The sequence below is a fragment of the Podarcis melisellensis genome (assembly GCF_964234715.1).
Source record: "Podarcis melisellensis genome assembly, chromosome: 9".
Taxonomy (NCBI): domain Eukaryota; kingdom Metazoa; phylum Chordata; class Lepidosauria; order Squamata; family Lacertidae; genus Podarcis; species Podarcis melisellensis.
The window spans coordinates 4,308,686-4,321,568 of NC_138541.1; the positions used below are offsets into that span (position 1 = coordinate 4,308,686).

A 12,883-nucleotide genomic window follows, 5' to 3' on the forward strand; every position below is an offset into this window, starting at 1 on the left:
CCCGCCCCCTGGGATTCTCGCTCCACCCCCAGGTGCAAAGCTAGCTCCACCTCTGCCTGTGGGAAACCCAGGATCTGAACACAAGAGCACTCTCCCATCCTCTGGTTTCCTGCAACTGGTATTCAGAATCATTATTGCCTCTGACCATGGAGGCAGAGGTTAGCCATCATGGTTAGTAGCAATCAATATGCCTCCTGTCAATGAATATGTCCAGTCTTCTTTTAACGCTAGGTTGGTGCCCCTCGCTGCCTCCTGTGGGAAGGAATTGTCAGGAGTTCAGGCTACACTCGAGTAGGACCCTGGCAGAGACACACGCCTGACTGGCATGTCCTCTCCCTCCTGGTTGATCGTTCGGGAGCTTCAAAAGCTTTCTTCTGCCCGAACATCACAGTGACTGATGCCAACAGACATCAGCACACTTAGGGATCTGCAGAGTTTGCACAACTTGCGTGACAGACCTCAGCAACTCAGCATTTTGGCTAGTCTACTTTATTTACATATAAACACACACGGAGCACTGCAACATGGCTCCCTCTCTCTCTAGCATCAGACAGCAAAGAGAAAAGAAACAAAGGACAATAGTCCCGTTTCACGGAACACAGGAACACAAACATCCTGTGTCTGTCACTTCCCTATTGTGGAGTCAAAACATATATTGTCATGTGAAAGACAAAAATCCTATGACTGCAATCATCGATCAAGAATTCTAACAGGAGTTCCATGGTTTAACTTTGCACTACATGAAGAAGTCTATTCTTTATCTGTCTTGGCAGAGAGACCTGGAAAACTGCATTTGGCCCCCAGACCCATAGCGCAACATCTTCTAAAGAATCCCAGAAATTCATTGCACAACACATTGTATGAAGTCTTTCTTTCAAGGCACAACCTTCAGCAATGGGAACTTTCCCTTACAGCGCTGCATTCACATAATGTGGTACAGGGATACGTGCAAGGGGTTTCAAGGGTACATGGCTTGAATTTCTACTTTACTCCTATCGTCTTTTTTTCCCCAACTGCAGAAAACAATTCGGATGTCAGATAGCATGGAAAAAACTAGCCCCAAATTATCTTTACTCGAAAAGGGGTTAGGCTAGTAAGGCTGAACTCTCCAAAGGAGCACGCAGTGACTTGGGAAACACTAGCTTAGAGATCTCAAAAAGGCTTCTAAGACCCCAGATGCATTGTGGGGCCACCCCAAATGCAGAGCCTCTAATAGATACAGAGCCTCAGGTGCCCTTGGGTCTTAACAATGCCTTCGGCCTTAGCAAGCAGAGAGGTGATAGGGAATTTGCAGTGAGGAGAGAGGTGACATCAGTGGCATAGCTGTTAGAATTCCTGCTCCATGGTTGCAGTCATGGGATTGTTGTCTTTCACATGACAGTTTATGTTTTGACTCCACAGAGTGGGAAGTGACAGAGACAGGATGTTTGCGTTACTGTGTTCCGTGAAGTGGGACTATTGCCCTTTGTTTTCTTTCTCTCTTTGCTGTCTGATGCTAGAGAGAGAGGGAGCCATGTTGCAGTGCTCTGTGTGTGTTTATATGTAAATAAAGTAGATTAGCCAAAATGCTGAGTTGCTGAGGTCTGTTTCGCATGATGCTCAAACTCTGCAGATCCCAAAGTGTGCCAGTGTCGGTTGGCATTGGTCGTTGTGATGTTCGGGCTGAAGAAAGCTTTTGAAGCTCCTGAACGGTTGACCAGGAGTGAGGGAACATGCCAGTCAGGCTTGTGTCTCTGTCAGGGTCCTACTCGAGTGTAGGCTGAACTCCTGACAACAGCGTGGGTGGGGCTATGGGTGGCAGTAGCCCTGGGTGTAACATTCTTAGGGGCACAGCATTTCAAAAGAGAAAGCAGTCATAATAAATAAATGGCATGGCCTGCCCCTCACACATAACATCTCTCAATGTTCACACAGCAGACTGGGGGGCAGATTTGGGCAGCGGTTGGTTGCCAGGGTGCCCTCTGCATGGACCTTAGAAGGATAGCCTCTCCCGACCAATCCTGTCCTGCTCTCCGCTGTCCTTTACACGCACAGGGCACCGCGGTGGCCACTCAGATCACTGAGCTATTGCCCCTTCATTCCAGGATGATACTTGCTTTGCCCCGGGCCCTGGCAACCCATGCTATGTCACTGGGTAGAATAGAAGCAAGGAAGGATTGCCTTGTGGCTTCTCTAAAATTTAGGCTCCAAATGAAAGGCTGTCCAGTATGGGCTGGTCTCTCGTATCTGAGCAGCAGCATAAATTTCCCAGAACTGATGGGTTGGGGTGGGCCACGGGGTTACAGTACAGTAGGCAGCGGCTCCTAAATGGCTCTCCAAGGCCACCTGGTTCTTGGACCAGGGGGAATCTGGGCTGTGGTGTGTTAGGATCCCCATTTGAACTTCCTGCCACGGATAGAATGAGCGGTGAATTTTCCGTGGGGAAGCGGGGAGATAGGAGTCTGGAGAACAGCTTAGCATACTGGTTGACCCCTCGCTGCCCTCATCCCACTGCCAGAATATAATACATCCCTCTTCCCATGTTGACTGTTTTTTTAAGTTTGCCTTCCAACTTCGGCTCACTTTCTGTGTTTTGGCTAAGTGTCTGCAATGGCATGCTGTGATTTTTATCGTTTGGTTTTATGTGGCTTAATCCCTTTCATGTATATTACTTTGAACTGGAGCAGCAATTCAACCGTTTTGTAAATAAAGGAATATCTGCCTCTTTTCGCGTGTGGTGGTAAGCGTGGGATTTGGACTCTAGAGTCAGCTTCTTGAGAATTTTGGTTTCCATACCCTTGCTGCTGTGGAGATAAGCTTGAAAGATATATGAGCCGTGAAAGTGGGGAGATTTTTTTTAAAAAACGAAAAAATTATTTATTTTAAGCATTATTATCTGAAGTATTTACATGTTGCTTGTTTTAATCAAGCTAATTTGTGAGGTGGTTAACAGTATAAAATCACAGTAAAATAGGGAAATTAGAGCAGTGCAACGCATTTTAACCCTGAAAGCAGATGACAAATTCTCTCTCTCCAATATATTTTGGAAAACGATTTGTCTGTGTCTTAAAGTTCTTTGGATCCAGGATTCATGGATGCTATAGGAACCCAATTTTTGGGAAACAGGAACAAGACAAGCTGGGTCAAGTGTCAAACCATGCAGTCAGTCATCCTTTCTCTGACGGCTATTTTTGGAATGGGGTAAGTCATCTTAGTGGGTGATCCTACGATCTTGAGGTGCATCAAAATGACCTCTGTACCTTAGTGGAACTTGGGAGTGGGCTGCTAATTCACCTGAATTATCTTTGACAATATCCGTGTAAGATCATAAAACTGTAGAGTTGGGAGGGATGCAAGGGTCATCTAGTCCAACCCCCACAATGCAGGAATCTCAGCTAAAGAGTCCATGACACATGGCCATCCAACCTCTGCTTAAAAACCTCCAAGGAAGGGGAGTCCACAACCTCCCGAGGGAGACCATTCCACTGTTGAACAGCTCTTTCTGTCAAAAGGTTTTTCCATATGTTTTTCGTATATTTAGCCTGAATCTCCTTCCTTGTAACTTGAAGCCATGGGTTCGAGTCCGACCCTCCAGAGCAGGAGAAAACAAGCTTGCTCCCTTTTCCTTGAGATATTAGAAGATAACTATCATATATTGACAACAGTCACAAAATTAAAAGACACCTGCTTCTTGGGAGAAAAGCAATGACAAACCTAGACAGCATCTTAAAAAGCAGAGACATCATCTTGCCAACAAAGGTCCCTATAGGTAAGCTATGGCTTTCCCAGTAGTGATGTATGGAAGCAGTGGCGTAGCGTGGGTTATCAGACCCGGGGCAAGGCAAGTAATTTGCGCCCCCTAACCCATGGATTTGCGCCCCCTAACCCGTGGATTTGTGCCCCCTAACCCGTGGATTTGCGCCCCCTAACCCGTAGATTTCCCTAACCCCCAGATGTTGCGCCCGGTGCGGCCGGCCCCCCCTGCATCCCCCACGCTACGCCACTGTATGGAAGTGAGAGCTGGATCATAAAGAAGGCTGATCGCCGAAGAATTGATGCTGTTGAATTATGGTGCTGGAGGAGACTCTTGAGAGTCCCATGGACTGCAAGAAGATCAAACCTCTCCATACTGAAGGAAATCAACCCTGAGTGCTCACTGGGAGGACAGATCCTGAAGCTGAGGCTCCAATACTTTGGTCACTTCATGAGAAGAGAAGATTCCCTGGAAAAGACCCTGATGTTGGGAAAGATGGAGGGCACAAGGAGAAGGGGACGACAGAGGACGAGATGGTGGGACAGTGATCTTGAAGCTACCAGCATGAGTTTGACCAAACTGCGGGAGGCAGTGGAAGACAGGAGTGTCTGGCGTTCTCTGGTCCATGGGGTCACGAAGAGTCGGACATGACTAAACAACTAAACAACAACAACAATCATATCTCCTTTCAGTCTCCTCTCATTGACGCTAAAGATACCCAACTCCTTCAAGCACTCTTCATAAGGCTTGGTTTCCAGACCCTTGATCATCTTGTTTACTATCTTCCTCATATTTCAGAATGGGGTGGGGGTTTCAGGTTGCAGAAACCTGCTTTTCTAGCAGACTTGAGTGACGTTAAAAACAACAACCAGAAATTTATGTCCTCGTTGCACAAATACCTTTCCTTGCATAATTATCCTTAAACACACCCACACCCACCCACCCACCCAGTCCTCATACCTTTGTCTGGTTTCTAGCACTGAAAACTATCTTTGCCATGGCAACAAATCCCACCCACCCCACCCACTAGGAAGAACGACGACCCAGAAATGCTTCTGCATGGACAGTGACCCACTTGCCCAATTGCAGCTTCCACAGTGCTGCCCTTTCTTCCTGTGTCTTGCAATTTTTTGGAGAGGAAGATGTTTGAGGGGAGATCTAAATATAGATACAATTGCCTGAGGAACCAGGGCAGTCTGGCTTCAAAGGGGTTGGCATTGTCTTCTTGAGGGTCGGAAGGTCTACATTGTAAACAGTGTTATTCTCGGGCAGAGGCAAGATGACAGAAAACTCCTCACAAGGAGGAATCAAAAGGAGTTGTGTGACTCCAGAGAACAAATTGTCTTTTGGGTGAATGCTGCAGAGTCTGTCTCTCTGGGTCTGGCAGGAGAGCCTGACAAGAATCTGTTTACTTCAGCATCATTTTTGGGGGGTATCATGGCAAGTTTCAGTTCTCCTGCAGATGAGTGAAGCAGAAGGAAGGGCTTCTCCACAGTCCTCACAGCGCAGAATTCCAGCCTTGAGATGAATTTGGTGGTGTCAGAATGCTGTCAGCGGCTCCCAGCTGGTTGCCCAGGAAAGTATAAAGACAAGGAAAAGCTTCTTACAGCTAATTATTATTATTATTATTATTATTATTATTATTATTATTATTATTATTATTATTATTATTTTATACCCCGCCCCTCTGGCTGGGTTTCCACAGCTGCTCCCAACAGATTAAAAACAATAAAACATCAATCATTAAAAACTTCCCTAAACAGGGCTGCCTTCGGATGTCTTCTAAAAGTCAGATAGTTGTTTATTTCCTTGACATCTGGTGAGAGGGCGTTTCACAGAGTGGGTGCCACTACCGAGAAGGAACTTTGCCTGGTTTACTGTAACCTCACTTCTTGCAATGAGGGAACCACCAGAAGGCCCTCAGAGCTGGACCTCAGCGTCTGGGCAGAATGATGGGGGTGGAGACTTTCCTTCAGGAATCCTGGGCCAAGGCCATTTAGGGCTTTAAAGGTTTTTGGAAATGTACTGGGAGCCAATGTAGGTCTTTCAGGACTGGTGTTATATGGTCTCGGTGGCCACTCCCAGTCACCAGTCTAGCTGCCGCATTCTGGATTAGTTATAGTTTCTGGGTCACCTTCAAAGGTAGCCCCACGTAGAGCGCGTTGCAGTAGTCCAAGCGGGAGATAACTAGAGCATGCACCACTTTCAAATTTTACAGAGAGAGGCTCAGCCTCTTGGATAATGGTGTTGTGCTGAGTGAATCTCCACCCTCTGTCTCTCCCATGTCCTCATTCATCATCATCTCCTCTATGGGTGTCACTAAGTGCCTTCTGTCTTTGAGCTCTTTGCTCTCCTACTTTTAAGGCTCACCAGGTTCTGGGAGATGGAGGGTCTGAAATGCTTTCTAGTGAAGACGTGCCAGCCAGCTGCTGTTCCAGTTCTGCCTCCTTCTCCTTCTCTCCTATTATTTCCCAACTTTCCCCCTCATCTGCCCCTGAGCTGTGACCTCCCTCAAACTCCTGTTGTAAATCTATACTGTCTTCCTCTTCCTCCTCCCTGGAGGGGTCAGGATGGGGAGGCGGTCTCCACCATTCCTCCTGCTCTGCCCAGCCCCTGACAGGTGGGGAGCCCTGGAGAAGCCCACCTCTCCCAAGACCCACCAAGGTGCAAAAGTCATTTGGATACATGTCAAGATCACAGACTACAGAAATGGAGCCCCGGGGTCACGCGGTAAGATGACTTTCCCCATCCCAAAAATAGCCGTCAGAGAAACGATGACTATGACCGCAAGGTGCGACAATTAACTCAGTCCCCCTCATTCCTGTTTCCCAAGAATAGGGTTCCTACAACATCTGTGAATCCTGGGTCCAGAGAGGTTCAAGAGAGATTACTAGACTAATTGTATTAAATGTGTTGTGGAAGGGGGGACTATTGGTCTGTTTTTGTTCTTACATTTATTATGTATTTTGTGTATTTTTTTAGATTTTATGTTGTGAACTGCCCTGAGGACAGTACAAATAATAATAATAATAATAATAATAATAATAATAATAATAATAATAATTTTTATTATTTATATCCCGCCCTCCCCAGCCGAAGCCGGGCTCAGGGCGGCTAACAACAATCAAATAATCAAACAGTCAAATAATCACACATTCTAAAAATATTTCATTATAAAAATTAATTAAAATCAAATTGTAATAATAATATTTATTTATTTATTTATTTATTATTTATAATAATAATGTATAATAATAATAATACATGCATTGAGTTTCTCCTTGGAAACTTACCTCCCAGAACTTTTGCAGTTCTTCTGGCCCATCACCCACAATTGCTGGTCTGGACGGATTTCAGCAGACAAGAGTTCAAATCTCACCTCCCGCGAAAACAGCTGGGTGGGCTCCACCATGTAATCTCCTGAGCTCCTAAATCCATAATGCTGGTGTATACTCTGAAAGGCATCGTTTTTGAGTGCTGTTGAAAATGATAACCATTTCCCACTTGTCAGCCCATGCTGAGTGCCGTCTTTCAAATGAGCTCTTACTTCAGTCGAGTGTTGCTGATGATTCTCGGAACTTAAGATGCCCACTGTCATAAATCTGTATAAATTTCTGTGTTTTGTCAAGCTGAACGCTGCGGCCTCTGTAAATGGAATGGAAATTTGCTCGTTTGCTGGCTTTCAATAATACACCCTCTTTCTGCTAATAATGGGGAGGGGCAAGGTGTTATGCAAAACACAGAAAATCCAACACTTGACTTCTCTGCCACCCCGAGTAAATACTTTGAAAAAATAGGAAAGGAAAGCTGAGCTTCTCGGCATGCAGAATCTTGCACCACCTTCTTCTGGGCTTGGCTTGTGTCGTGGGTGGCACTGTGGTCTAAACCACTGAGCCTCTTTGGCTTGCTGATAGGAAGGTCAGCGGTTCAAATCCCCACAACAGAGTGAACTCCTGTTGCTCGGTCCCAGTTCCTGCCAACCTAGCAGTTTGAAAGCACACCAGCGCAAGTAGATAAATAGGTACTGTTGTGGTGGGAAGGTAAACAGTGTTTCTGTGCGCTCTGGTTTCCATCACAGTGTTCCATTGCGCCAAAAGTGGTTTAGTCCTGCTGGCCACATGACCCAGAAAGCTGTCTGTGGACAAACGCCGGCTCCCTCGTCCTGAAAGCGAGATGAACGCTACAACCCCATAGTCACCTTTGACTGGACTTAACCGTCCGGGGTCCTTTGCCTTTACTTTTTTACATTAAATCAAAACAAGACACCTTCAAGTACAGTGGTACCTCAGGTTACAGATGCTTCAAGTTACAGACGCTTCAGGTTACAGACTCCGCTAACCCAGAAATAGTACCTCAGGTTAAAAGCTTTGCTTCAGGATGAGAACAGAAATCGTGCTCCAGTGGCGTGGCAGCAGCGGGAGGCCCCATTAGCTAAAGTGGTACCTCAGGTTAAGAACAGTTTCAGGTTAATAAGGAATTAAGTTCTTAACCCAAGGTACTACTGTACCTGCAGGCTTACATTCTAATCAATCAATAAAGAAATAAATAAAGAAACAACACACAAGGAAAAAAGGGGAAAAGGAGGGAAGAGGAAAATAAAACTCAAAACTCAGACACCAATTTCTAGATGGTTGTTCCTGTATAGACCAGCTGGCATAGTTCAGAGGCAAGACGTGCTTGATGGAGCCAGGCAACCAGCAAAGCTGATACAAGGAACACTCTGCTTCCTATCCCTGGTAAAATGGCTGCCTCCAGATGACAGCTGAGAGAAAATGGCCTGATGGACGTGGTCTGTCGGAGCAGGGCCAGATCTAGGTTTGATGAGGCCCTAAGCTACTGAAGTTAATGGGGCCCTTTATATGTCCAGCTATCCTTTGTCAACAACAAATTGTCGCTGTTTTTTGTGTTGAGTATATGCTATATGGTAATTTATGGACCTAACAGGTATCTAAAGCCATTTGCACATAACAATATATATTTTATCAAAGTAATTGTTGAACCAGTCCATGCAGAATGTAGGCACCCTATATATAGAAATGAGGAAACCAGTGATATTTTAGGGAGCAGGCGAGGCCCATGACTTACATCATAGGAGTCTGCACAACACAAAACACTGTTGCTGTATGTAGGTTTTATTTTATTTGGTTTTTATCTTGTATTTTGGAAGTATACATCCAGGTTTTTTTCCCTTTTAATTTTTTTGGGGGCCCCCAAGAGAGTGGGGCCCTAAGCTATAGCTTGTTTAGTTTATACATAAATCCGGCACTGCCCCTTGTGTAAGAAAAACTTTCAAGGTCTCTGCCCTGCCTGGAAAGCAAAACCCCCTCTGCCTGTCTGTGTGACGGCGCAATGGCACTTTCCCCCCTGTCGCCGCTCGGCTGGCCCTCACTTAAATATAACGCAACCACCTCACACTACACCAATTACACCAATTTCTACAAATCACCCCCAGATTATCTAGTGGGGGACTTGTGTGAGGGAAAACTTAATGATTTGGAGTCTCGGGCTGGATTTGATCAAATAAACAAGAAAGATGTTATTAAACAAAGGAAGTTTATGACACAAAGTGGGTAAAACAAAGGATACTTCAGGTTATAATGTTATTTCAGATAACCGTTCCGCTAATAATATTTAGACTAAATCTAACTGATGTTGTGGACTTCTAATCAAGCACAGCTTCTTTTAAACTTCAGTTGCTTCTGTTCAGTTACTACGCTTCAGGTAGGTGTTACAGGTTTTTAGATGTTACAGGGGCTGGATACATTCTGCGAACGGAAATGAGCAATGATATATAATATACGTGGATGCAGTCCCAGCTTGAATGCTGCAACATCCATTTGTGACCTTTCTGTGTCTTCTGTTCCAGACTGGAACCCACGGGGGTCTTTAAACCAAATCGGAGAAGATACAAGCCAGACAGCTAAGGGTTAGGACCATGGAGAGCTCCCCTTGGAGTAAGATGCAGGATTGGGCTGGTCAGAGGGCTCCCTAGGCAGGGGTGAGCTGAAACGTTGCTTCAGCACTAGTCTGGAGCTACGCCTTAGGTTCAGCACCCTAGGTTCTTTTTATCTTTGCTAAATAAGAGGCATGTGCGAATGGGGATCTAGGTCAGGAGTGAAGCATGGGTGAGGAGAGGGAATTTGAAAACGTTTTGCCTCCACTGTAGTCTTGATCTGGGCTGGAGGGTGCCTGCTGTTTAGGAAAGAAAAGAAAGAAAAGAAAGAAAGAAAGAAAGAAAGAAAGAAAGAAAGAAAGAAAGAAAGAAAGAAAGAAAGAAAGAAAGAGAAGAAGAAGAAGAAGAGGAAGAAGAAGAAGAAGAAGAAGAAGAAGAAGAAGAAGAAGAAGAAGAAGAAGAAGAAGAAGAAGAAGAAGAAGAAGAAGAAGAAGAAGAACTCATCAAACAAAACACAGCATCCAGAGGCAGCTTTCAGCTTTTCCTGGTCAGTTCAAGCTGTGGGTCACTCTAATATTTGTCTCTCCCTACGGATAGAAAAGCCGCAAAGTGCCGCAGTTGCAAAGCATTGAGTTGCGTTGACTCTCTTGTCGTGGTTGAAGGCACCGGCTGAGATGAGAGGGGGCTGAGTGGGGGAGAGAATTACCTGAGTATGGTGGGGTTGCAAAACCACAGCAGGTGCCCCTTTCTGGGAAGGGTAATGCAGGGGCAGGATTTAAGCTCCTAATTGCAACTTGCAAAAAGATAAAATAAATCCAGGACGACCCTTTCGTAAAACAGGCATTTTGGGAGCAGCAGGAGGGGGGCGGTGGCAAGTTAGTGAATCAGCCCCCCCTGCTTCACTCCTGACCTCTGCTTGCTCAAAACCCTTTCGGAAGGCCAATGGCCATTTGGTTAGGAAACACAAGCAAAACCACAGCACAATAAAGTGAAACAGTTCCCCGTCACCACATGCAAATATGTTTGTGCACACACACTTGAATTGCAAAGAATAATCCAAAATGGGGGCTGGACTTCCTTTTGAAGAAAAAAAAACATTTTATGAGGCATTCTTTGGATAGTGTGAACTCACTCTTTTCCACTGGTTTATAAACATTTTGGTTCCCAAACCTTGGTTCTATAAATTCAGCCCTGGGGCCCCCTACCCTACCCTGTGAAAACAATTATTCAGAATAGCTCAAGGTGGCAAACGTGGCTCTCTGCCTCTCCATTTTTATTCTCACAACAACCCTGTAAGGTAGGTTAGCTCGAAAGGCTGTTGCTGACACAAAGTCACCCAGTGAGTTCCATGGCTGAGGGGGATTTGAACTCAGGTCTCCCAGGTCCAAGGTCAGCACCCTAACCACTTCACCCAACTCCCGGTGCTACTGACATTGGACTGTGGCCTGGCCTCTGGTTCATGTTTTGGGACCTTGATTGATTCTCCATGCTTGACCTTGGCTAGATTCTCCCTGCCCTTGGTGGTGAGAGCTTTGCTAAGAGTCTCATAGCATTGGTAAACGTAAAGGTAAAAGGACCCCTGACCATTAGGTCCAGTCGCGGACGACTCTGGGGTTGCGGCGCTCATCTTGCCTTACTGGCCTGGGAGTCGGCTTTTAGCTTCTGGGTCATGTGGCCAGCATGACTAAGCTGCTTCTGGTGAACCAGAGCAGCACACAGAAACACCGTTTACCTTCCCGCTGGAGTGGTACCTATTTATCTACTTGCACTTTGACGTGCTTTCGAACTGCTGGGTGGGCAGGAGCAGGGACTGAGCAACGGAGCTCACCCCGCCCTGGGGATTCAAACTGCCAACCTTCTGATTGGCAAGTCCTAGGCTCTGTGGTTTAACCCACAGTGGTCTCATGAGACAGAGAGTTCCACCAGGCCAGGGCCAGTGTTGAAAAGGCCCTGCCTCTGGTTGAGGCTAATCTGACTTCCTTAGGGCCCGGGACCTCTAGGGTGTTGCTATTTATGGACCTTAAGGTCCTCCGTGGGGCATACCGGGAGAGACGGTTCTGTAGGTACGAGGGTCCTAGGCCGCTAAATCCACATCTGCATCTGTGTGCACTTTTGCCTCTATGTCCAAAAATTGGTACACGGCCCTCAGTAGGCTGCCTAGGAAGGAAAGTGGCCCCTTGGACCCGAAAATCTGTGTCTCTGCTGTAAACATAGAAGTACTGAGGGCTACTTTATTAAGAAGTAAGGGGGGGAAGCTGGGAATTAAGGAAAGGGACTAGAATATTCCTATAGGAGTTCAGTCCAGCCTCCAGCACTCATTTCTAGCCATTATCAATAGCCCAGTTTGTGGGGTCTCTCTCTCCTCACACGCAGCATGCTTAAGGTTTGCCTGCCAATCTCGTCTTCCACTTCCTCCTCCTCTGTTGGGAGTTGCATCCCATTATTCAACACCCTTTGCATCAATTACTTTCCTTGCCTCTCCCTATTCAGCCTGCAGATACATGTCGGGCAACACGCTCCAGTTTCCCTTCTATCAATGGGGCGGAAGAGCGCACTGTCCCATCACTTCCAGAGGTGCGTTGACAAGATCTGAGTTCCTCGTGATGTAATATATATATCTCTCTCTCCCTCTCCAGCTCTTGTTTGGAGAAGAGCGAGGGACGGGTCGCCTGACAGAGTAATCTAGCTGATTGAAAAGGAGCAGAAATGGCCGGCGACTCTAGGCGAAGACCGGCGACTGATTGCATCGGCCGCTCTTGTTGTTGCCTTGATTTTTGCACATTTCGAGAAGCCTCTGGATGTGGAAACAACAAAAAGGGAATTGCATAGGCCGGACAGGGAAATTGAGCTGTTGCCAGTGGCAGCTTGGGAGTTGGAGAACAGCTAAAGGCTGGGAGACACTGATTAGGCCCATTAGTTCAAACTGATGTGTGAAATTTGACCTCCCTGCCTCCTGCGGTGTTGGCTGTTTGGCCTCCTTGCCCCCTTGATATCATGACCCACAGCCTGTTTGCTAAGAGTGCCGATGTGCCCTGCTCCATTCAGAAGGCTGTGGGAGAACAGTGGTCCTCCACAAGGACCAGGGCTTTTTCAGTGATGGCTCCAACCTGGTGGAATCCTCTGACTAGGGCCCTGCAGGACTTGATCTCCTTCCACAGAAAGATCTGGATGTGATGGGTTTGGTAAGCCTTTTGTAATAAACATCTCTGCTCAGAGATGTATTTACAGTCTTTATTGTACATCTATTTACAAAATAC

General features: G+C 46.3%; 1 long non-coding RNA gene across 1 annotated transcript in view; it reads right to left on the reverse strand.

Annotated features, from left to right (window-relative positions):
- Positions 1-12,883, reverse strand: part of LOC309377855 — a 132,873-nt gene that overhangs the window by 69,406 nt on the left and 50,584 nt on the right. The gene's annotated exons all lie outside the window — the stretch shown is intronic.